The sequence below is a fragment of the Salmo salar genome, unplaced genomic scaffold (assembly GCF_905237065.1).
Source record: "Salmo salar unplaced genomic scaffold, Ssal_v3.1, whole genome shotgun sequence".
Taxonomy (NCBI): domain Eukaryota; kingdom Metazoa; phylum Chordata; class Actinopteri; order Salmoniformes; family Salmonidae; genus Salmo; species Salmo salar.
Genome location: NW_025550085.1, coordinates 74,900 through 97,524, shown reverse-complemented (window position 1 = coordinate 97,524; position 22,625 = coordinate 74,900). Strand labels below are relative to the sequence as shown.

Below are 22,625 nucleotides of genomic sequence, written 5' to 3'. Positions count from 1 at the left end.
ACGCACGTTGTTCAGATTACAAGACCAAATTATTTAGCACATCTCTGTTTCCTGCTTAGAATTTCAACATTCTGGAAAGTAGGAGTTGGGTCAGTGCAAAACTTTTCAATGGAGAAGCTGGGGATTGAACCCAGGACCTCATACATGCAAAGCATGCGCTCTACCACTGAGCTACAGCCCCTTCCTTTAAAATAAAAAAATGTTTCTTATTTTATTTTATTTCACCTTTTTTTAACCAGGTCAGCTAGTGGAGAACAAGTTCTCATTTAGAACTGCGACCTGGCCAAGATAAAGCAGAGCAGTGCGACACAAACAACAACACAGAGTTACAAATGGAATAAACAAGCGTACAGTCAATAACACAATAGAAAAAAGAAAGTCTATATACAATGTGTGCAAATGGAATGAGGAGGTAAGGCAATAAATAGGCCATAGTAGCGAAGTAATTACAATTTAGCAAATTAACGTTGGATTGATAGATGAGCAGATGATGATGTGCAAGTAGAAATACTGGTGTGCAAAAGAGCAGAAAGTAAATAAAAACAATATAGGGATGAGGTAGGTAAATTGGGTGGGCTATTTACAGATGTGCTATGTACAGCTGCAGCGATCGGTTAGCAGCTCAGATAGCTGATGTGTAAAGTTAGTGAGGGAAATATAAGTGTCCAGCTTCAGCGATTTTTGCAATTCGTTCCAGTCATTGGCAGCAGAGAACTGGAAGGAAAGGCGGCCAAAATAGGTGTTGGCTTTGGGGATGACCAGTGAGATATTCCTGCTGGAGCGAAGTGCTATGGGTGGGTGTTGTTATCGTGACCAGTGAGCTGAGATAAGGCGGAGCTTTACCTAGCATAGACTTATAGATGACCTGGAGCCTGTGGGTCTGGTGACGAATAGGTAGCGAGGGCCAGCCGACTAGAGCATTCCGGTCGCAGTGGTCATATCAATACAATTTACCTTTTCTTTACACTGTTCTAATGAATGTACATTTCCATAATATCAGCTATCTTCCATAAACGTCGAACAAGGATTGAACCCATGTGCTTCAGTTTACAGAAACAGATGATTTAGCATATCTATTTCCTTCTAAGAATGTCAACATTCTGGAAAGTGGGAGTTGTGCAAAAACTAATTTAACAAAGTAAATACACTGAACAAAGAAGTTGGGGATTAACGTTGGACCGCATACATGTAAAGTACTGGCTCTACCATAGAGATACATGCCCTTACTAAAATAGCTGTTTTGGAATATTGATACAACTTGCATTTTCTGCAAAGTCCTCCAACAGAAGCACAGGTCCATGATATCAGATGTCTTTCAGAAAGGCACGGACGGGATTTGAACCCATGATCGTCTGTTTACGAGACCGACGCCTTACCACTTGGCCACCATGCCACTCTAAGCTGTGAATTATACATACACATTCTGGAAAGTAGTAGTTGTGTAAATGTGAATTTGGCACACAAATAAACTCAGTGGAGAATCTTGGGATTGAACCGAGGACCTCATACACATTTTGCATGCACTCCCCCTCTGAGCTTCCATCCCATTTAATTTGCAAATAAAATGCAATATCAATGCAATGTACTTTTTAGATACACCACTCCATTGAAACTACAATGAAATGATAGCAGCAATTCTTAAACCACGTACAGACAGGGATCGAACCCATGAACTTCAGTTTTTGAAAATGACGCCATAAAAGATGGCAACCATGCCACTTCAGTTCTATAAATCTATGAACAGGGATTGAACGCACGTTGTTCAGATTACAAGACCAAATTATTTAGCACATCTCTGTTTCCTGCTTAGAATTTCAACATTCTGGAAAGTAGGAGTTGGGTCAGTGCAAAACTTTTCAATGGAGAAGCTGGGGATTGAACCCAGGACCTCATACATGCAAAGCATGCGCTCTACCACTGAGCTACAGCCCCTTCCTTTAAAATAAAAAAATGTTTCTTATTTTATTTTATTTCACCTTTTTTTAACCAGGTCAGCTAGTGGAGAACAAGTTCTCATTTAGAACTGCGACCTGGCCAAGATAAAGCAGAGCAGTGCGACACAAACAACAACACAGAGTTACAAATGGAATAAACAAGCGTACAGTCAATAACACAATAGAAAAAAAGAAAGTCTATATACAATGTGTGCAAATGGAATGAGGAGGTAAGGCAATAAATAGGCCATAGTAGCGAAGTAATTACAATTTAGCAAATTAACGTTGGATTGATAGATGAGCAGATGATGATGTGCAAGTAGAAATACTGGTGTGCAAAAGAGCAGAAAGTAAATAAAAACAATATAGGGATGAGGTAGGTAAATTGGGTGGGCTATTTACAGATGTGCTATGTACAGCTGCAGCGATCGGTTAGCAGCTCAGATAGCTGATGTGTAAAGTTAGTGAGGGAAATATAAGTGTCCAGCTTCAGCGATTTTTGCAATTCGTTCCAGTCATTGGCAGCAGAGAACTGGAAGGAAAGGCGGCCAAAATAGGTGTTGGCTTTGGGGATGACCAGTGAGATATTCCTGCTGGAGCGAGTGCTATGGGTGGGTGTTGTTATCGTGACCAGTGAGCTGAGATAAGGCGGAGCTTTACCTAGCATAGACTTATAGATGACCTGGAGCCTGTGGGTCTGGTGACGAATAGGTAGCGAGGGCCAGCCGACTAGAGCATTCCGGTCGCAGTGGTCATATCAATACAATTTACCTTTTCTTTACACTGTTCTAATGAATGTACATTTCCATAATATCAGCTATCTTCCATAAACGTCGAACAAGGATTGAACCCATGTGCTTCAGTTTACAGAAACAGATGATTTAGCATATCTATTTCCTTCTTAGAATGTCAACATTCTGGAAAGTGGGAGTTGTGCAAAAACTAATTTAACAAGTAAATACACTGAACAAAGAAGTTGGGGATTAACGTTGGACCGCATACATGTAAAGTACTGGCTCTACCATAGAGATACATGCCCTTACTAAAATAGTTGTTTTGGAATATTGATACAACTTGCATTTTCTGCAAAGTCCTCCAACAGAAGCACAGGTCCATGATATCAGATGTCTTTCAGAAAGGCACGGACGGGATTTGAACCCATGATCTTCGGTTTACGAGACCGACGCCTTACCACTTGGCCACCATGCCACTCTAAGCTGTGAATTATACATACACATTCTGGAAAGTAGTAGTTGTGTAAATGTGAATTTGGCACACAAATAAACTCAGTGGAGAATCTTGGGATTGAACCGAGGACCTCATACACATTTTGCATGCACTCCCCCTCTGAGCTTCCATCCCATTTAATTTGCAAATAAAATGCAATATCAATGCAATGTACTTTTTAGATACACCACTCCATTGAAACTACAATGAAATGATAGCAGCAATTCTTAAACCACGTACAGACAGGGATCGAACCCATGAACTTCAGTTTTTGAAAATGACGCCATAAAAGATGGCAACCATGCCACTTCAGTTCTATAAATCTATGAACAGGGATTGAACGCACGTTGTTCAGATTACAAGACCAAATTATTTAGCACATCTCTGTTTCCTGCTTAGAATTTCAACATTCTGGAAAGTAGGAGTTGGGTCAGTGCAAAACTTTTCAATGGAGAAGCTGGGGATTGAACCCAGGACGTCATAAATGCAAAGCATGCGCTCTACCACTGAGCTACAGCCCCTTCCTTTAAAATAAAAAAATGTTTCTTATTTTATTTTATTTCACCTTTTTTTAACCAGGTCAGCTAGTGGAGAACAAGTTCTCATTTAGAACTGTGACCTGGCCAAGATAAAGCAGAGCAGTGCGACACAAACAACAACACAGAGTTACAAATGGAATAAACAAGCGTACAGTCAATAACACAATAGAAAAAAAGAAAGTCTATATACAATGTGTGCAAATGGAATGAGGAGGTAAGGCAATAAATAGGCCATAGTAGCGAAGTAATTACAATTTAGCAAATTAACGTTGGATTGATAGATGAGCAGATGATGATGTGCAAGTAGAAATACTGGTGTGCAAAAGAGCAGAAAGTAAATAAAAACAATATAGGGATGAGGTAGGTAAATTGGGTGGGCTATTTACAGATGTGCTATGTACAGCTGCAGCGATCGGTTAGCAGCTCAGATAGCTGATGTGTAAAGTTAGTGAGGGAAATATAAGTGTCCAGCTTCAGCGATTTTTGCAATTCGTTCCAGTCATTGGCAGCAGAGAACTGGAAGGAAAGGCGGCCAAAATAGGTGTTGGCTTTGGGGATGACCAGTGAGATATTCCTGCTGGAGCGAGTGCTATGGGTGGGTGTTGTTATCGTGACCAGTGAGCTGAGATAAGGCGGAGCTTTACCTAGCATAGACTTATAGATGACCTGGAGCCTGTGGGTCTGGTGACGAATAGGTAGCGAGGGCCAGCCGACTAGAGCATTCCGGTCGCAGTGGTCATATCAATACAATTTACCTTTTCTTTACACTGTTCTAATGAATGTACATTTCCATAATATCAGCTATCTTCCATAAACGTCGAACAAGGATTGAACCCATGTGCTTCAGTTTACAGAAACAGATGATTTAGCATATCTATTTCCTTCTAAGAATGTCAACATTCTGGAAAGTGGGAGTTGTGCAAAAACTAATTTAAGAAAGAAAATACACTGAACAAAGAAGTTGGGGATTAACGTTGGACCGCATACATGTAAAGTACTGGCTCTACCATAGAGATACATGCCCTTACTAAAATAGTTGTTTTGGAATATTGATACAACTTGCATTTTCTGCAAAGTCCTCCAACAGAAGCACAGGTCCATGATATCAGATGTCTTTCAGAAAGGCACGGACAGGATTTGAACCCATGATCTTCGGTTTACGAGACCGACGCCTTACCACTTGGCCACCATGCCACTCTAAGCTGTGAATTATACATACACATTCTGGAAAGTAGTAGTTGTGTAAATGTGAATTTGGCACACAAATAAACTCAGTGGAGAATCTTGGGATTGAACCGAGGACCTCATACACATTTTGCATGCACTCCCCCTCTGAGCTTCCATCCCATTTAATTTGCAAATAAAATGCAATATCAATGCAATGTACTTTTTAGATACACCACTCCATTGAAACTACAATGAAATGATAGCAGCAATTCTTAAACCACGTACAGACAGGGATCGAACCCATGAACTTCAGTTTTTGAAAATGACGCCATAAAAGATGGCAACCATGCCACTTCAGTTCTATAAATCTATGAACAGGGATTGAACGCACGTTGTTCAGATTACAAGACCAAATTATTTAGCACATCTCTGTTTCCTGCTTAGAATTTCAACATTCTGGAAAGTAGGAGTTGGGTCAGTGCAAAACTTTTCAATGGAGAAGCTGGGGATTGAACCCAGGACGTCATAAATGCAAAGCATGCGCTCTACCACTGAGCTACAGCCCCTTCCTTTAACCTGTTGGGTCTAGGGGGCAGCATTTGCACGTCTGGATAAAAAAAATGTACCCGATTTAATCTGGTTACTAATCCTACCCAGTAACTAGAATATGCATATACTTATTATATATGGATAGAAAACACTCTAAAGTTTCCAAAACTGTTTGAATGGTGTCTGTGAGTATAACAGAACTCATTTGGCAGGCAAAACCCTGAGACATTTTCTGACAGGAAGTGGATACCTGATGTGTTGTATTGATTTTAAACCTATCCCATTGAAAAACACAGGGGTTTAGGAATATTTTGGCACTTCCTATTGCTTCCACTAGATGTCACCAGCCTTTACAAAGTGTTTTGAGTCTTCTGGAGGGAGATCTGACCGAACAAGAGCCATGGAACGGTGATGTCCCATTAGACACCTGGCGCGCTACTTCATGTTGGGTACCCTCGTTCCAATACGTTATAAAGGCTATGCATTCGTCCACCTTGAATATTATTCATGTTCTGGTTAAAAAAGGCCCTAATGATTTATGCTATACAACGTTTGACATGTTTGAACGAACGGAAATATATTTTTTCCCCTCGTTCATGACGAGAAGTCCGGCTGGCTTACATCATGTGCTAACGAGACGGAGATTTTTGGACATAAATGATGAGCTTTTTTGAACAAAACTACATTCGTTATGGACCTGTGATACCTGGAAGTGACATCTGATGAAGAGAATCAAAGGTAATGGATTATTTACATAGTATTTTCGATTTTAGATCTCCCCAACATGACGTCTAGTCTGTATCGCAACGCGTATTTTTCTGGGCACAGTGCTCAGATTATTGCAAAGTGTGATTTCCCAGTAAGGTTATTTTTAAATCTGGCAAGTTGATTGCGTTCAAAAGATGTAAATCTATAATTCTTTAAATGACAATATAATATTTTACCAATGTTTTCTAATTTTAATTATTTAATTTGTGACGCTGACTTGACTGCCGGTTATTGGAGGAAACGATTTCCTCAACATCAATGCCATAGTAAAACGCTGTTTTTGTATATAAATATGAACTTGATAGAACTAAAAATGCATGCATTGTCTAACATAATGTCCTAGGAGTGTCATCTGATGGAGATTGTAAAAGGTTAGTGTATCATTTTAGCTGGTTTTATGGTTTTGGTGACCCTGTCTTTGACTTGACAAAACATTACACACAACTCTTGTAAATGTACTGTCCTAACATACTCTAAATTTATGCTTTACGCCGTAAAACCTTTTTGAAATCGTAAAACGTGGTTAGATTAAGGAGATGTTTATCTTTCAAATGGTGTAACATAGTTGTATTTTTGAAAAATTTGAATTTTGACATTTATTTGGATTCAAATTTGCCGCTCTTGAAATGCACCTGCTGTTGATGGAGTGCACCACAGGTGGCACGCTAGCGTCCCACCTAGCCCCAAGAGGTTAAAATAAAAAAATGTTTCTTATTTTATTTTATTTCACCTTTTTTTAACCAGGTCAGCTAGTGGAGAACAAGTTCTCATTTAGAACTGTGACCTGGCCAAGATAAAGCAGAGCAGTGCGACACAAACAACAACACAGAGTTACAAATGGAATAAACAAGCGTACAGTCAATAACACAATAGAAAAAAGAAAGTCTATATACAATGTGTGCAAATGGAATGAGGAGGTAAGGCAATAAATAGGCCATAGTAGCGAAGTAATTACAATTTAGCAAATTAACGTTGGATTGATAGATGAGCAGATGATGATGTGCAAGTAGAAATACTGGTGTGCAAAAGAGCAGAAAGTAAATAAAAACAATATAGGGATGAGGTAGGTAAATTGGGTGGGCTATTTACAGATGTGCTATGTACAGCTGCAGCGATCGGTTAGCTGCTCAGATAGCTGATGTGTAAAGTTAGTGAGGGAAATATAAGTGTCCAGCTTCAGCGATTTTTGCAATTCGTTCCAGTCATTGGCAGCAGAGAACTGGAAGGAAAGGCGGCCAAAATAGGTGTTGGCTTTGGGGATGACCAGTGAGATATTCCTGCTGGAGCGAGTGCTATGGGTGGGTGTTGTTATCGTGACCAGTGAGCTGAGATAAGGCGGAGCTTTACCTAGCATAGACTTATAGATGACCTGGAGCCTGTGGGTCTGGTGACGAATAGGTAGCGAGGGCCAGCCGACTAGAGCATTCCGGTCGCAGTGGTCATATCAATACAATTTACCTTTTCTTTACACTGTTCTAATGAATGTACATTTCCATAATATCAGCTATCTTCCATAAACGTCGAACAAGGATTGAACCCATGTGCTTCAGTTTACAGAAACAGATGATTTAGCATATCTATTTCCTTCTTAGAATGTCAACATTCTGGAAAGTGGGAGTTGTGCAAAAACTAATTTAACAAAGTAAATACACTGAACAAAGAAGTTGGGGATTAACGTTGGACCGCATACATGTAAAGTACTGGCTCTACCATAGAGATACATGCCCTTACTAAAATAGTTGTTTTGGAATATTGATACAACTTGCGTTTTCTGCAAAGTCCTCCAACAGAAGCACAGGTCCATGATATCAGATGTCTTTCAGAAAGGCACGGACGGGATTTGAACCCATGATCTTCGGTTTACGAGACCGACGCCTTACCACTTGGCCACCATGCCACTCTAAGCTGTGAATTATACATACACATTCTGGAAAGTAGTAGTTGTGTAAATGTGAATTTGGCACACAAATAAACTCAGTGGAGAATCTTGGGATTGAACCGAGGACCTCATACACATTTTGCATGCACTCCCCCTCTGAGCTTCCATCCCATTTAATTTGCAAATAAAATGCAATATCAATGCAATGTACTTTTTAGATACACCACTCCATTGAAACTACAATGAAATGATAGCAGCAATTCTTAAACCACGTACAGACAGGGATCGAACCCATGAACTTCAGTTTTTGAAAATGACGCCATAAAAGATGGCAACCATGCCACTTCTGTTCTATAAATGTATGAAGAGGGATTGAACGCACGTTGTTCAGATTACAAGACCAAATTATTTAGCACATCTCTGTTTCCTGCTTAGAATTTCAACATTCTGGAAAGTAGGAGTTGGGTCAGTGCAAAAATTTTCAATGGAGAAGCTGGGGATTGAACCCAGGACCTCATACATGCAAAGCATGCGCTCTACCACTGAGCTACAGCCCCTTCCTTTAAAATAAAAAAATGTTTCTTATTTTATTTTATTTCACCTTTTTTTAACCAGGTCAGCTAGTGGAGAACAAGTTCTCATTTAGAACTGCGACCTGGCCAAGATAAAGCAGAGCAGTGCGACACAAACAACAACACAGAGTTACAAATGGAATAAACAAGCGTACAGTCAATAACACAATAGAAAAAAAGAAAGTCTATATACAATGTGTGCAAATGGAATGAGGAGGTAAGGCAATAAATAGGCCATAGTAGCGAAGTAATTACAATTTAGCAAATTAACGTTGGATTGATAGATGAGCAGATGATGATGTGCAAGTAGAAATACTGGTGTGCAAAAGAGCAGAAAGTAAATAAAAACAATATAGGGATGAGGTAGGTAAATTGGGTGGGCTATTTACAGATGTGCTATGTACAGCTGCAGCGATCGGTTAGCTGCTCAGATAGCTGATGTGTAAAGTTAGTGAGGGAAATATAAGTGTCCAGCTTCAGCGATTTTTGCAATTCGTTCCAGTCATTGGCAGCAGAGAACTGGAAGGAAAGGCGGCCAAAATAGGTGTTGGCTTTGGGGATGACCAGTGAGATATTCCTGCTGGAGCGAGTGCTATGGGTGGGTGTTGTTATCGTGACCAGTGAGCTGAGATAAGGCGGAGCTTTACCTAGCATAGACTTATAGATGACCTGGAGCCTGTGGGTCTGGTGACGAATAGGTAGCGAGGGCCAGCCGACTAGAGCATTCCGGTCGCAGTGGTCATATCAATACAATTTACCTTTTCTTTACACTGTTCTAATGAATGTACATTTCCATAATATCAGCTATCTTCCATAAACGTCGAACAAGGATTGAACCCATGTGCTTCAGTTTACAGAAACAGATGATTTAGCATATCTATTTCCTTCTTAGAATGTCAACATTCTGGAAAGTGGGAGTTGTGCAAAAACTAATTTAACAAGAAAATACACTGAACAAAGAAGTTGGGGATTAACGTTGGACCGCATACATGTAAAGTACTGGCTCTACCATAGAGATACATGCCCTTACTAAAATAGTTGTTTTGGAATATTGATACAACTTGCGTTTTCTGCAAAGTCCTCCAACAGAAGCACAGGTCCATGATATCAGATGTCTTTCAGAAAGGCACGGACGGGATTTGAACCCATGATCTTCGGTTTACGAGACCGACGCCTTACCACTTGGCCACCATGCCACTCTAAGCTGTGAATTATACATACACATTCTGGAAAGTAGTAGTTGTGTAAATGTGAATTTGGCACACAAATAAACTCAGTGGAGAATCTTGGGATTGAACCGAGGACCTCATACACATTTTGCATGCACTCCCCCTCTGAGCTTCCATCCCATTTAATTTGCAAATAAAATGCAATATCAATGCAATGTACTTTTTAGATACACCACTCCATTGAAACTACAATGAAATGATAGCAGCAATTCTTAAACCACGTACAGACAGGGATCGAACCCATGAACTTCAGTTTTTGAAAATGACGCCATAAAAGATGGCAACCATGCCACTTCAGTTCTATAAATGTATGAACAGGGATTGAACGCATCGTTGTTCAGATTACAAGACCAAATTATTTAGCACATCTCTGTTTCCTGCTTAGAATTTCAACATTCTGGAAAGTAGGAGTTGGGTCAGTGCAAAACTTTTCAATGGAGAAGCTGGGGATTGAACCCAGGACCTCATACATGCAAAGCATGCGCTCTACCACTGAGCTACATCCCCTTCCTTTAAAATAAAAAAATGTTTCTTATTTTATTCTATTTCACCTTTATTTAACCAGGTCAGCTAGTGGAGAACAAGTTCTCATTTAGAACTGCGACCTGGCCAAGATAAAGCAGAGCAGTGCGACACAAACAACAACACAGAGTTACAAATGGAATAAACAAGCGTACAGTCAATAACACAATAGAAAAAAGAAAGTCTATATACAATGTGTGCAAATGGAATGAGGAGGTAAGGCAATAAATAGGCCATAGTAGCGAAGTAATTACAATTTAGCAAATTAACGTTGGATTGATAGATGAGCAGATGATGATGTGCAAGTAGAAATACTGGTGTGCAAAAGAGCAGAAAGTAAATAAAAACAATATAGGGATGAGGTAGGTAAATTGGGTGGGCTATTTACAGATGTGCTATGTACAGCTGCAGCGATCGGTTAGCTGCTCAGATAGCTGATGTGTAAAGTTAGTGAGGGAAATATAAGTGTCCAGCTTCAGCGATTTTTGCAATTCGTTCCAGTCATTGGCAGCAGAGAACTGGAAGGAAAGGCGGCCAAAATAGGTGTTGGCTTTGGGGATGACCAGTGAGATATTCCTGCTGGAGCGAGTGCTATGGGTGGGTGTTGTTATCGTGACCAGTGAGCTGAGATAAGGCGGAGCTTTACCTAGCATAGACTTATAGATGACCTGGAGCCTGTGGGTCTGGTGACGAATAGGTAGCGAGGGCCAGCCGACTAGAGCATTCCGGTCGCAGTGGTCATATCAATACAATTTACCTTTTCTTTACACTGTTCTAATGAATGTACATTTCCATAATATCAGCTATCTTCCATAAACGTCGAACAAGGATTGAACCCATGTGCTTCAGTTTACAGAAACAGATGATTTAGCATATCTATTTCCTTCTTAGAATGTCAACATTCTGGAAAGTGGGAGTTGTGCAAAAACTAATTTAACAAGTAAATACACTGAACAAAGAAGTTGGGGATTAACGTTGGACCGCATACATGTAAAGTACTGGCTCTACCATAGAGATACATGCCCTTACTAAAATAGTTGTTTTGGAATATTGATACAACTTGCTTTTTCTGCAAAGTCCTCCAACAGAAGCACAGGTCCATGATATCAGATGTCTTTCATAAAGGCACGGACGGGATTTGAACCCATGATCTTCGGTTTACGAGACCGACGCCTTACCACTTGGCCACCATGCCACTCTAAGCTGTTAATTATATATACACATTCTGGAAAGTAGTAGTTGTGTAAATGTGAATTTGGCACACAAATAAACTCAGTGGAGAATCTTGGGATTGAACCGAGGACCTCATACACATTTTGCATGCACTCCCCCTCTGAGCTTCCATCCCATTTAATTTGCAAATAAAATGCAATATCAATGCAATGTACTTTTTAGATACACCACTCCATTGAAACTACAATGAAATGATAGCAGCAATTCTTAAACCACGTACAGACAGGGATCGAACCCATGAACTTCAGTTTTTGAAAATGACGCCATAAAAGATGGCAACCATGCCACTTCTGTTCTATAAATGTACGAACAGGGATTGAACGCACGTTGTTCAGATTACAAAACCAAATTATTTAGCACATCTCTGTTTCCTGCTTAGAATTTCAACATTCTGGAAAGTAGGAGTTGGGTCAGTGCAAAAATGTTCAATGGAGAAGCTGGGGATTGAACCCAGGACCTCATACATGCAAAGCATGCGCTCTACCACTGAGCTACATCCCCTTCCTTTAAAATAAAAAAATGTTTCTTATTTTATTCTATTTCACCTTTATTTAACCAGGTCAGCTAGTGGAGAACAAGTTCTCATTTAGAACTGCGACCTGGCCAAGATAAAGCAGAGCAGTGCGACACAAACAACAACACAGAGTTACAAATGGAATAAACAAGCGTACAGTCAATAACACAATAGAAAAAAAGAAAGTCTATATACAATGTGTGCAAATGGCATGAGGAGGTAAGGCAATAAATAGGCCATAGTAGCGAAGTAATTACAATTTAGCAAATTAACGTTGGATTGATAGATGAGCAGATGATGATGTGCAAGTAGAAATACTGGTGTGCAAAAGAGCAGAAAGTAAATAAAAACAATATAGGGATGAGGTAGGTAAATTGGGTGGGCTATTGACAGATGTGCTATGTACAGCTGCAGCGATCGGTTAGCAGCTCAGATAGCTGATGTGTAAAGTTAGTGAGGGAAATATAAGTGTCCAGCTTCAGCGATTTTTGCAATTCGTTCCAGTCATTGGCAGCAGAGAACTGGAAGGAAAGGCGGCCAAAATAGGTGTTGGCTTTGGGGATGACCAGTGAGATATTCCTGCTGGAGCGAGTGCTATGGGTGGGTGTTGTTATCGTGACCAGTGAGCTGAGATAAGGCGGAGCTTTACCTAGCATAGACTTATAGATGACCTGGAGCCTGTGGGTCTGGTGACGAATAGGTAGCGAGGGCCAGCCGACTAGAGCATTCCGGTCGCAGTGGTCATATCAATACAATTTACCTTTTCTTTACACTGTTCTAATGAAAGTACATTTCCATAATATCAGCTATCTTCCATAAACGTCGAACAAGGATTGAACCCATGTGCTTCAGTTTACAGAAACAGATGATTTAGCATATCTATTTCCTTCTTAGAATGTCAACATTCTGGAAAGTGGGAGTTGTGCAAAAACTAATTTAACAAGTAAATACACTGAACAAAGAAGTTGGGGATTAACGTTGGACCGCATACATGTAAAGTACTGGCTCTACCATAGAGATACATGCCCTTACTAAAATAGTTGTTTTGCAATATTGATACAACTTGCGTTTTCTGCAAAGTCCTCCAACAGAAGCACAGGTCCATGATATCAGATTTCTTTCATAAAGGCACGGACGGGATTTGAACCCATGATCTTCGGTTTACGAGACCGACGCCTTACCACTTGGCCACCATGCCACTCTAAGCTGTGAATTATATATACACATTCTGGAAAGTAGTAGTTGTGTAAATGTGAATTTGGCACACAAATAAACTCAGTGGAGAATCTTGGGATTGAACCGAGGACCTCATACACATTTTGCATGCACTCCCCCTCTGAGCTTCCATCCCATTTAATTTGCAAATAAAATGCAATATCAATGCAATGTACTTTTTAGATACACCACTCCATTGAAACTACAATGAAATGATAGCAGCAATTCTTAAACCACGTACAGACAGGGATCGAACCCATGAACTTCAGTTTTTGAAAATGACGCCATAAAAGATGGCAACCATGCCACTTCTGTTCTATAAATGTACGAACAGGGATTGAACGCATACGTTGTTCAGATTACAAGACCAAATTATTTAGCACATCTCTGTTTCCTGCTTAGAATTTCAACATTCTGGAAAGTAGGAGTTGGGTCAGTGCAAAAATTTTCAATGGAGAAGCTGGGGATTGAACCCAGGACCTCATACATGCAAAGCATGCGCTCTACCACTGAGCTACATCCCCTTCCTTTAAAATAAAAAAATGTTTCTTATTTTATTTTATTTCACCTTTATTTAACCGGGTCAGCTAGTGGAGAACAAGTTCTCATTTAGAACTGCGACCTGGCCAAGATAAAGCAGAGCAGTGCGACACAAACAACAACACAGAGTTACAAATGGAATAAACAAGCGTACAGTCAATAACACAATAGAAAAAAGAAAGTCTATATACAATGTGTGCAAATGGAATGAGGAGGTAAGGCAATAAATAGGCCATAGTAGCGAAGTAATTACAATTTAGCAAATTAACGTTGGATTGATAGATGAGCAGATGATGATGTGCAAGTAGAAATACTGGTGTGCAAAAGAGCAGAAAGTAAATAAAAACAATATAGGGATGAGGTAGGTAAATTGGGTGGGCTATTTACAGATGTGCTATGTACAGCTGCAGCGATCGGTTAGCTGCTCAGATAGCTGATGTGTAAAGTTAGTGAGGGAAATATAAGTGTCCAGCTTCAGCGATTTTTGCAATTCGTTCCAGTCATTGGCAGCAGAGAACTGGAAGGAAAGGCGGCCAAAATAGGTGTTGGCTTTGGGGATGACCAGTGAGATATTCCTGCTGGAGCGAGTGCTATGGGTGGGTGTTGTTATCGTGACCAGTGAGCTGAGATAAGGCGGAGCTTTACCTAGCATAGACTTATAGATGACCTGGAGCCTGTGGGTCTGGTGACGAATAGGTAGCGAGGGCCAGCCGACTAGAGCATTCCGGTCGCAGTGGTCATATCAATACAATTTACCTTTTCTTTACACTGTTCTAATGAATGTACATTTCCATAATATCAGCTATCTTCCATAAACGTCGAACAAGGATTGAACCCATGTGCTTCAGTTTACAGAAACAGATGATTTAGCATATCTATTTCCTTCTTAGAATGTCAACATTCTGGAAAGTGGGAGTTGTGCAAAAACTAATTTAACAAGTAAATACACTGAACAAAGAAGTTGGGGATTAACGTTGGACCGCATACATGTAAAGTACTGGCTCTACCATAGAGATACATGCCCTTACTAAAATAGTTGTTTTGCAATATTGATACAACTTGCTTTTTCTGCAAAGTCCTCCAACAGAAGCACAGGTCCATGATATCAGATGTCTTTCATAAAGGCACGGACGGGATTTGAACCCATGATCTTCGGTTTACGAGACCGACGCCTTACCACTTGGCCACCATGCCACTCTAAGCTGTGAATTATACATACACATTCTGGAAAGTAGTAGTTGTGTAAATGTGAATTTGGCACACAAATAAACTCAGTGGAGAATCTTGGGATTGAACCGAGGACCTCATACACATTTTGCATGCACTCCCCCTCTGAGCTTCCATCCCATTTAATTTGCAAATAAAATGCAATATCAATGCAATGTACTTTTTAGATACACCACTCCATTGAAACTACAATGAAATGATAGCAGCAATTCTTAAACCACGTACAGACAGGGATCGAACCCATGAACTTCAGTTTTTGAAAATGACGCCATAAAAGATGGCAACCATGCCACTTCTGTTCTATAAATGTATGAACAGGGATTGAACGCGACGTTGTTCAGATTACAAGACCAAATTATTTAGCACATCTCTGTTTCCTGCTTAGAATTTCAACATTCTGGAAAGTAGGAGTTGGGTCAGTGCAAAAATTTTCAATGGAGAAGCTGGGGATTGAACCCAGGACCTCATACATGCAAAGCATGCGCTCTACCACTGAGCTACATCCCCTTCCTTTAAAATAAAAAATGTTTCTTATTTTATTTTATTTCACCTTTATTTAACCGGGTCAGCTAGTGGAGAACAAGTTCTCATTTAGAACTGCGACCTGGCCAAGATAAAGCAGAGCAGTGCGACACAAACAACAACACAGAGTTACAAATGGAATAAACAAGCGTACAGTCAATAACTCAATAGAAAAAAGAAAGTCTATATACAATGTGTGCAAATGGAATGAGGAGGTAAGGCAATAAATAGGCCATAGTAGCGAAGTAATTACAATTTAGCAAATTAACGTTGGATTGATAGATGAGCAGATGATGATGTGCAAGTAGAAATACTGGTGTGCAAAAGAGCAGAAAGTAAATAAAAACAATATAGGGATGAGGTAGGTAAATTGGGTGGGCTATTTACAGATGTGCTATGTACAGCTGCAGCGATCGGTTAGCTGCTCAGATAGCTGATGTGTAAAGTTAGTGAGGGAAATATAAGTGTCCAGCTTCAGCGATTTTTGCAATTCGTTCCAGTCATTGGCAGCAGAGAACTGGAAGGAAAGGCGGCCAAAATAGGTGTTGGCTTTGGGGATGACCAGTGAGATATTCCTGCTGGAGCGAGTGCTATGGGTGGGTGTTGTTATCGTGACCAGTGAGCTGAGATAAGGCGGAGCTTTACCTAGCATAGACTTATAGATGACCTGGAGCCTGTGGGTCTGGTGACGAATAGGTAGCGAGGGCCAGCCGACTAGAGCATTCCGGTCGCAGTGGTCATATCAATACAATTTACCTTTTCTTTACACTGTTCTAATGAAAGTACATTTCCATAATATCAGCTATCTTCCATAAACGTCGAACAAGGATTGAACCCATGTGCTTCAGTTTACAGAAACAGATGATTTAGCATATCTATTTCCTTCTTAGAATGTCAACATTCTAGAAAGTGGGAGTTGTGCAAAAACTAATTTAAACAAGTAAATACACTGAACAAAGAAGTTGGGGATTAACGTTGGACCGCATACATGTAAAGTACTGGCTCTACCATAGAGATACATGCCCTTACTAAAATAGTTGTTTTGCAATATTGATACAACTTGCTTTTTCTGCAAAGTCCTCCAACAGAAGCACAGGTCCATGATATCAGATGTCTTTCATAAAGGCACGGACGGGATTTGAACCCATGATCTTCGGTTTACGAGACCGACGCCTTACCACTTGGCCACCATGCCACTCTAAGCTGTGAATTATATATACACATTCTGGAAAGTAGTAGTTGTGTAAATGTGAATTTGGCACACAAATAAACTCAGTGGAGAATCTTGGGATTGAACCGAGGACCTCATACACATTTTGCATGCACTCCCCCTCTGAGCTTCCATCCCATTTAATTTGCAAATAAAATGCAATATCAATGCAATGTACTTTTTAGATACACCACTCCATTGAAACTACAATGAAATGATAGCAGCAATTCTTAAACCACGTACAGACAGGGATCGAACCCATGAACTTCAGTTTTTGAAAATGACGCCATAAAAGATGGCAACCATGCCACTTCTGTTCTATAAATGTATGAACAGGGATTGAACGCACGTTGTTCAGATTACAAGACCAAATTATTTAGCACATCTCTGTTTCCTGCTTAGAATTTCAACATTCTGGAAAGTAGGAGTTGGGTCAGTGCAAAAATTTTCAATGGAGAAGCTGGGGATTGAACCCAGGACCTCATACATGCAAAGCATGCGCTCTACCACTGAGCTACATCCCCTTCCTTTAAAATAAAAAAATGTTTCTTATTTTATTTTATTTCACCTTTATTTAACCAGGTCAGCTAGTGGAGAACAAGTTCTCATTTAGAACTGCGACCTGGCCAAGATAAAGCAGAGCAGTGCGACACAAACAACAACACAGAGTTACAAATGGAATAAACAAGCGTACAGTCAATAACACAATAGAAAAAAGAAAGTCTATATACAATGTGTGCAAATGGAATGAGGAGGTAAGGCAATAAATAGGCCATAGTAGCGAAGTAATTACAATTTAGCAAATTAACGTTGGATTGATAGATGAGCAGATGATGATGTGCAAGTAGAAATACTGGTGTGCAAAAGAGCAGAAAGTAAATAAAAACAATATAGGGATGAGGTAGGTAAATTGGGTGGGCTATTTACAGATGTGCTATGTACAGCTGCAGCGATCGGTTAGCTGCTCAGATAGCTGATGTGTAAAGTTAGTGAGGGAAATATAAGTGTCCAGCTTCAGCGATTTTTGCAATTCGTTCCAGTCATTGGCAGCAGAGAACTGGAAGGAAAGGCGGCCAAAATAGGTGTTGGCTTTGGGGATGACCAGTGAGATATTCCTGCTGGAGCGAGTGCTATGGGTGGGTGTTGTTATCGTGACCAGTGAGCTGAGATAAGGCGGAGCTTTACCTAGCATAGACTTATAGATGACCTGGAGCCTGTGGGTCTGGTGACGAATAGGTAGCGAGGGCCAGCCGACTAGAGCATTCCGGTCGCAGTGGTCATATCAATACAATTTACCTTTTCTTTACACTGTTCTAATGAATGTACATTTCCATAATATCAGCTATCTTCCATAAACGTCGAACAAGGATTGAACCCATGTGCTTCAGTTTACAGAAACAGATGATTTAGCATATCTATTTCCTTCTTAGAATGTCAACATTCTGGAAAGTGGGAGTTGTGCAAAAACTAATTTAACAAGTAAATACACTGAACAAAGAAGTTGGGGATTAACGTTGGACCGCATACATGTAAAGTACTGGCTCTACCATAGAGATACATGCCCTTACTAAAATAGTTGTTTTGGAATATTGATACAACTTGCGTTTTCTGCAAAGTCCTCCAACAGAAGCACAGGTCCATGATATCAGATGTCTTTCATAAAGGCACGGACGGGATTTGAACCCATGATCTTCGGTTTACGAGACCGACGCCTTACCACTTGGCCACCATGCCACTCTAAGCTGTGAATTATATATACACATTCTGGAAAGTAGTAGTTGTGTAAATGTGAATTTGGCACACAAATAAACTCAGTGGAGAATCTTGGGATTGAACCGAGGACCTCATACACATTTTGCATGCACTCCCCCTCTGAGCTTCCATCCCATTTAATTTGCAAATAAAATGCAATATCAATGCAATGTACTTTTTAGATACACCACTCCATTGAAACTACAATGAAATGATAGCAGCAATTCTTAAACCACGTACAGACAGGGATCGAACCCATGAACTTCAGTTTTTGAAAATGACGCCATAAAAGATGGCAACCATGCCACTTCTGTTCTATAAATGTATGAACAGGGATTGAACGCACGTTGTTCAGATTACAAGACCAAATTATTTAGCACATCTCTGTTTCCTGCTTAGAATTTCAACATTCTGGAAAGTAGGAGTTGGGTCAGTGCAAAAATTTTCAATGGAGAAGCTGGGGATTGAACCCAGGACCTCATACATGCAAAGCATGCGCTCTACCACTGAGCTACATCCCCTTCCTTTAAAAATAAAAAAATGTTTCTTATTTTATTTTATTTCACCTTTTTTTAACCAGGTCAGCTAGTGGAGAACAAGTTCTCATTTAGAACTGCGACCTGGCCAAGATAAAGCAGAGCAGTGCGACACAAACAACAACACAGAGTTACAAATGGAATAAACAAGCGTACAGTCAATAACACAATAGAAAAAAGAAAGTCTATATACAATGTGTGCAAATGGAATGAGGAGGTAAGGCAATAAATAGGCCATAGTAGCGAAGTAATTACAATTTAGCAAATTAACGTTGGATTGATAGATGAGCAGATGATGATGTGCAAGTAGAAATACTGGTGTGCAAAAGAGCAGAAAGTAAATAAAAACAATATAGGGATGAGGTAGGTAAATTGGGTGGGCTATTTACAGATGTGCTATGTACAGCTGCAGCGATCGGTTAGCTGCTCAGATAGCTGATGTGTAAAGTTAGTGAGGGAAATATAAGTGTCCAGCTTCAGCGATTTTTGCAATTCGTTCCAGTCATTGGCAGCAGAGAACTGGAAGGAAAGGCGGCCAAAATAGGTGTTGGCTTTGGGGATGACCAGTGAGATATTCCTGCTGGAGCGAGTGCTATGGGTGGGTGTTGTTATCGTGACCAGTGAGCTGAGATAAGGCGGAGCTTTACCTAGCATAGACTTATAGATGACCTGGAGCCTGTGGGTCTGGTGACGAATAGGTAGCGAGGGCCAGCCGACTAGAGCATTCCGGTCGCAGTGGTCATATCAATACAATTTACCTTTTCTTTACACTGTTCTAATGAATGTACATTTCCATAATATCAGCTATCTTCCATAAACGTCGAACAAGGATTGAACCCATGTGCTTCAGTTTACAGAAACAGATGATTTAGCATATCTATTTCCTTCTTAGAATGTCAACATTCTGGAAAGTGGGAGTTGTGCAAAAACTAATTTAACAAGTAAATACACTGAACAAAGAAGTTGGGGATTAACGTTGGACCGCATACATGTAAAGTACTGGCTCTACCATAGAGATACATGCCCTTACTAAAATAGTTGTTTTGGAATATTGATACAACTTGCGTTTTCTGCAAAGTCCTCCAACAGAAGCACAGGTCCATGATATCAGATGTCTTTCAGAAAGGCACGGACGGGATTTGAACCCATGATCTTCGGTTTACGAGACCGACGCCTTACCACTTGGCCACCATGCCACTCTAAGCTGTGAATTATACATACACATTCTGGAAAGTAGTAGTTGTGTAAATGTGAATTTGGCACACAAATAAACTCAGTGGAGAATCTTGGGATTGAACCGAGGACCTCATACACATTTTGCATGCACTCCCCCTCTGAGCTTCCATCCCATTTAATTTGCAAATAAAATGCAATATCAATGCAATGTACTTTTTAGATACACCACTCCATTGAAACTACAATGAAATGATAGCAGCAATTCTTAAACCACGTACAGACAGGGATCGAACCCATGAACTTCAGTTTTTGAAAATGACGCCATAAAAGATGGCAACCATGCCACTTCTGTTCTATAAATGTACGAACAGGGATTGAACGCACGTTGTTCAGATTACAAGACCAAATTATTTAGCACATCTCTGTTTCCTGCTTAGAATTTCAACATTCTGGAAAGTAGGAGTTGGGTCAGTGCAAAAATTTTCAATGGAGAAGCTGGGGATTGAACCCAGGACCTCATACATGCAAAGCATGCGCTCTACCACTGAGCTACATCCCCTTCCTTTAAAATAAAAAAATGTTTCTTATTTTATTTTATTTCATCTTTATTTAACCGGGTCAGCTAGTGGAGAACAAGTTCTCATTTAGAACTGCGACCTGGCCAAGATAAAGCAGAGCAGTGCGACACAAACAACAACACAGAGTTACAAATGGAATAAACAAGCGTACAGTCAATAACACAATAGAAAAAAGAAAGTCTATATACAATGTGTGCAAATGGAATGAGGAGGTAAGGCAATAAATAGGCCATAGTAGCGAAGTAATTACAATTTAGCAAATTAACGTTGGATTGATAGATGAGCAGATGATGATGTGCAAGTAGAAATACTGGTGTGCAAAAGAGCAGAAAGTAAATAAAAACAATATAGGGATGAGGTAGGTAAATTGGGTGGGCTATTTACAGATGTGCTATGTACAGCTGCAGCGATCGGTTAGCTGCTCAGATAGCTGATGTGTAAAGTTAGTGAGGGAAATATAAGTGTCCAGCTTCAGCGATTTTTGCAATTCGTTCCAGTCATTGGCAGCAGAGAACTGGAAGGAAAGGCGGCCAAAATAGGTGTTGGCTTTGGGGATGACCAGTGAGATATTCCTGCTGGAGCGAGTGCTATGGGTGGGTGTTGTTATCGTGACCAGTGAGCTGAGATAAGGCGGAGCTTTACCTAGCATAGACTTATAGATGACCTGGAGCCTGTGGGTCTGGTGACGAATAGGTAGCGAGGGCCAGCCGACTAGAGCATTCCGGTCGCAGTGGTCATATCAATACAATTTACCTTTTCTTTACACTGTTCTAATGAATGTACATTTCCATAATATCAGCTATCTTCCATAAACGTCGAACAAGGATTGAACCCATGTGCTTCAGTTTACAGAAACAGATGATTTAGCATATCTATTTCCTTCTTAGAATGTCAACATTCTGGAAAGTGGGAGTTGTGCAAAAACTAATTTAACAAGTAAATACACTGAACAAAGAAGTTGGGGATTAACGTTGGACCGCATACATGTAAAGTACTGGCTCTACCATAGAGATACATGCCCTTACTAAAATAGTTGTTTTGCAATATTGATACAACTTGCTTTTTCTGCAAAGTCCTCCAACAGAAGCACAGGTCCATGATATCAGATTTCTTTCATAAAGGCACGGACAGGATTTGAACCCATGATCTTCGGTTTACGAGACCGACGCCTTACCACTTGGCCACCATGCCACTCTAAGCTGTGAATTATATATACACATTCTGGAAAGTAGTAGTTGTGTAAATGTGAATTTGGCACACAAATAAACTCAGTGGAGAATCTTGGGATTGAACCGAGGACCTCATACACATTTTGCATGCACTCCCCCTCTGAGCTTCCATCCCATTTAATTTGCAAATAAAATGCAATATCAATGCAATGTACTTTTTAGATACACCACTCCATTGAAACTACAATGAAATGATAGCAGCAATTCTTAAACCACGTACAGACAGGGATCGAACCCATGAACTTCAGTTTTTGAAAATGACGCCATAAAAGATGGCAACCATGCCACTTCTGTTCTATAAATGTATGAACAGGGATTGAACGCACGTTGTTCAGATTACAAGACCAAATTATTTAGCACATCTCTGTTTCCTGCTTAGAATTTCAACATTCTGGAAAGTAGGAGTTGGGTCAGTGCAAAAATTTTCAATGGAGAAGCTGGGGATTGAACCCAGGACCTCATACATGCAAAGCATGCGCTCTACCACTGAGCTACATCCCCTTCCTT

General features: G+C 40.2%; 20 non-coding genes across 20 annotated transcripts; all 20 read right to left on the bottom strand.

Moving 5' to 3' along the window:
• Positions 1-1,321: 1,321 nt before the first annotated feature.
• On the bottom strand, positions 1,322-1,393 carry trnat-cgu (transfer RNA threonine (anticodon CGU)). The gene has a single exon. It is a non-coding gene; the product is annotated as a tRNA-Thr (tRNA).
• A 1,678-nt stretch (positions 1,394-3,071) lies between these two features.
• On the bottom strand, positions 3,072-3,143 carry trnat-cgu (transfer RNA threonine (anticodon CGU)). Its single transcript has one exon. It is a non-coding gene; the product is annotated as a tRNA-Thr (tRNA).
• Positions 3,144-4,822: 1,679 nt separating this feature from the next.
• On the bottom strand, positions 4,823-4,894 carry trnat-cgu (transfer RNA threonine (anticodon CGU)). Its single transcript has one exon. It is a non-coding gene; the product is annotated as a tRNA-Thr (tRNA).
• Positions 4,895-8,009: 3,115 nt separating this feature from the next.
• trnat-cgu (transfer RNA threonine (anticodon CGU)) lies at positions 8,010-8,081 on the bottom strand. The gene has a single exon. It is a non-coding gene; the product is annotated as a tRNA-Thr (tRNA).
• A 1,678-nt stretch (positions 8,082-9,759) lies between these two features.
• trnat-cgu (transfer RNA threonine (anticodon CGU)) lies at positions 9,760-9,831 on the bottom strand. Its single transcript has one exon. It is a non-coding gene; the product is annotated as a tRNA-Thr (tRNA).
• Positions 9,832-10,299: 468 nt separating this feature from the next.
• On the bottom strand, positions 10,300-10,371 carry trnaa-ugc (transfer RNA alanine (anticodon UGC)). Its single transcript has one exon. It is a non-coding gene; the product is annotated as a tRNA-Ala (tRNA).
• A 1,138-nt stretch (positions 10,372-11,509) lies between these two features.
• On the bottom strand, positions 11,510-11,581 carry trnat-cgu (transfer RNA threonine (anticodon CGU)). Its single transcript has one exon. It is a non-coding gene; the product is annotated as a tRNA-Thr (tRNA).
• Positions 11,582-12,048: 467 nt separating this feature from the next.
• trnaa-ugc (transfer RNA alanine (anticodon UGC)) lies at positions 12,049-12,120 on the bottom strand. Its single transcript has one exon. It is a non-coding gene; the product is annotated as a tRNA-Ala (tRNA).
• Positions 12,121-13,259: 1,139 nt separating this feature from the next.
• Positions 13,260-13,331, bottom strand: trnat-cgu (transfer RNA threonine (anticodon CGU)). Its single transcript has one exon. It is a non-coding gene; the product is annotated as a tRNA-Thr (tRNA).
• Positions 13,332-13,800: 469 nt separating this feature from the next.
• Positions 13,801-13,872, bottom strand: trnaa-ugc (transfer RNA alanine (anticodon UGC)). The gene has a single exon. It is a non-coding gene; the product is annotated as a tRNA-Ala (tRNA).
• Positions 13,873-15,010: 1,138 nt separating this feature from the next.
• On the bottom strand, positions 15,011-15,082 carry trnat-cgu (transfer RNA threonine (anticodon CGU)). The gene has a single exon. It is a non-coding gene; the product is annotated as a tRNA-Thr (tRNA).
• A 468-nt stretch (positions 15,083-15,550) lies between these two features.
• Positions 15,551-15,622, bottom strand: trnaa-ugc (transfer RNA alanine (anticodon UGC)). The gene has a single exon. It is a non-coding gene; the product is annotated as a tRNA-Ala (tRNA).
• Positions 15,623-16,760: 1,138 nt separating this feature from the next.
• Positions 16,761-16,832, bottom strand: trnat-cgu (transfer RNA threonine (anticodon CGU)). The gene has a single exon. It is a non-coding gene; the product is annotated as a tRNA-Thr (tRNA).
• Positions 16,833-17,299: 467 nt separating this feature from the next.
• Positions 17,300-17,371, bottom strand: trnaa-ugc (transfer RNA alanine (anticodon UGC)). The gene has a single exon. It is a non-coding gene; the product is annotated as a tRNA-Ala (tRNA).
• A 1,138-nt stretch (positions 17,372-18,509) lies between these two features.
• trnat-cgu (transfer RNA threonine (anticodon CGU)) lies at positions 18,510-18,581 on the bottom strand. The gene has a single exon. It is a non-coding gene; the product is annotated as a tRNA-Thr (tRNA).
• A 467-nt stretch (positions 18,582-19,048) lies between these two features.
• Positions 19,049-19,120, bottom strand: trnaa-ugc (transfer RNA alanine (anticodon UGC)). Its single transcript has one exon. It is a non-coding gene; the product is annotated as a tRNA-Ala (tRNA).
• A 1,139-nt stretch (positions 19,121-20,259) lies between these two features.
• trnat-cgu (transfer RNA threonine (anticodon CGU)) lies at positions 20,260-20,331 on the bottom strand. The gene has a single exon. It is a non-coding gene; the product is annotated as a tRNA-Thr (tRNA).
• Positions 20,332-20,798: 467 nt separating this feature from the next.
• Positions 20,799-20,870, bottom strand: trnaa-ugc (transfer RNA alanine (anticodon UGC)). The gene has a single exon. It is a non-coding gene; the product is annotated as a tRNA-Ala (tRNA).
• A 1,138-nt stretch (positions 20,871-22,008) lies between these two features.
• Positions 22,009-22,080, bottom strand: trnat-cgu (transfer RNA threonine (anticodon CGU)). The gene has a single exon. It is a non-coding gene; the product is annotated as a tRNA-Thr (tRNA).
• A 467-nt stretch (positions 22,081-22,547) lies between these two features.
• On the bottom strand, positions 22,548-22,619 carry trnaa-ugc (transfer RNA alanine (anticodon UGC)). Its single transcript has one exon. It is a non-coding gene; the product is annotated as a tRNA-Ala (tRNA).
• Positions 22,620-22,625: the final 6 nt, after the last annotated feature.